The sequence below is a fragment of the Hyla sarda genome, chromosome 10 (assembly GCF_029499605.1).
Source record: "Hyla sarda isolate aHylSar1 chromosome 10, aHylSar1.hap1, whole genome shotgun sequence".
In the NCBI taxonomy this organism is placed as follows: domain Eukaryota; kingdom Metazoa; phylum Chordata; class Amphibia; order Anura; family Hylidae; genus Hyla; species Hyla sarda.
In genome coordinates, this window is record NC_079198.1 from 115533550 (window position 1) to 115535098 (window position 1549).

The following is a 1549-nucleotide window of genomic DNA, read 5'->3' on the forward strand; positions in this document are numbered from 1 at the left end:
CAGACTCCTCTGCACTCCCTACCAGACCTCTTTATTCCCATCCAGTCATATTTATTCCCCCTCCAGACCTCTCTATGCCTCATCTGAACTCCTATAATCCCTCTCCAGACCCCTCTACCCCACCTCCAGACCACTTTATCCCCCATTCAGTCTTCTCTAGTCCTTCTCTAGACCCCTCATCCTCCCCTCCAGACCCTCTATTTCCTATCTGCCTCTGGTCAGGAAGGAAACTAAAAGAGGAATACTGCTGTTACATGCGTGTATTTTCTGAAGGGGGGATCCGCTACTTGAAGCAACAGGCCCCCTTTTTGTCCTAGGCTCTCAGCAGTATGGGCCAGAGAGGCATTATGGGTGTCAGTCAAATCTCATAATGCAAAACGTCACTGACAATGCAGGCACAGACGCAGCTGCAGTCATGTGACATTCTGGACTGTATAGGAATAGGTGCATCAATTTCAATGCCCCCTATTAGTAAATTACATTGCTTCATTCATTCTATTTATATAATCATACATTGCTAACACACTAAACTGTAGAACAACAAAGAAGCCGAATTGAATATAACATTTCTTGTTAATTTTTTAGGGTCTCAAGTCCTGGACCAGCATCCAGAATTTGGATGAAGATGAGGTAAGGGCTTGTTCACACTTTCAGAATATATTTGTATCCAATAAATCCGAGCAATCTCTTTGTATTTATACATAAAAACTAGTGAGAAAACAATGACTGCATTTTTATTCAGGTGTTTTCCATTGGTCTTTATATCTTCTGGCTGATTTGTCGCCTTTGAATGAATAGGTGTTTGTTTTGTGACAGTTTTTTGCACCAATTTATTTTGTGCCACAATTTTTCATATGACGTCTAAATGGATGTGAGGTCTGACTATCTGCACACACATCACTTGGGTATACTTAGAATGACTTGGATTCCAGAATTAGTGGAAACTGTGACACTATTAAAGGAGAACTCCTGCCAAAATTAACTTATCCCGTATCCACAGGATAGGGAAGAAGTAGCTGATCGGAGGGAGTCCGACTTCTGGGACCCTCCGCAATCTCCTGAATGGGGCCCCGGCTCTCAGTGAGGAGTGCGTGTGGTAGACGGCACATGCTCCATTCATTTCTATGGAACTCCAATGATGCTGTACTTGGGTCTCTTTGGTGCTCCCATAGAAATGAATGAAGCTTCTTGGGCTTTTGGCCAAGATCAAGTGTAGTATCTGTTCTTATCAGTTTGAGCTGATGAACTGGTTTTGGATGGGTCTGAGGAATCAGCTCGATGGCTGCTCCAATGGGACCTGTTTCCTCCGGGTCTCGCCATGAGGCTGAGCGGGTCTAGAACTGAGGTACTTTAGTGTCTCGGGGAGTGGTGATCCTGAGGTGCCAAAGCTCACTGAGTGGAAACATGGGCACCATGATCTCTTCACCTTGTGGCACTCACCTCTTGATTCCCGACTTTCTGGCTGGGATCAGGTACATTTTTATAGATCCGGTCGGATGTCCGGGCAATATATCTGAACACATTCACTTATTTATTTCTTTTTGTTACT

At 44.2% G+C, this 1549-nt stretch overlaps 1 pseudogene; it reads left to right on the forward strand.

Moving 5' to 3' along the window:
- The first annotated feature begins 1180 nt into the window (after positions 1-1180).
- Positions 1181-1302, forward strand: LOC130294781 (U2 spliceosomal RNA; annotated as a pseudogene).
- Positions 1303-1549: the final 247 nt, after the last annotated feature.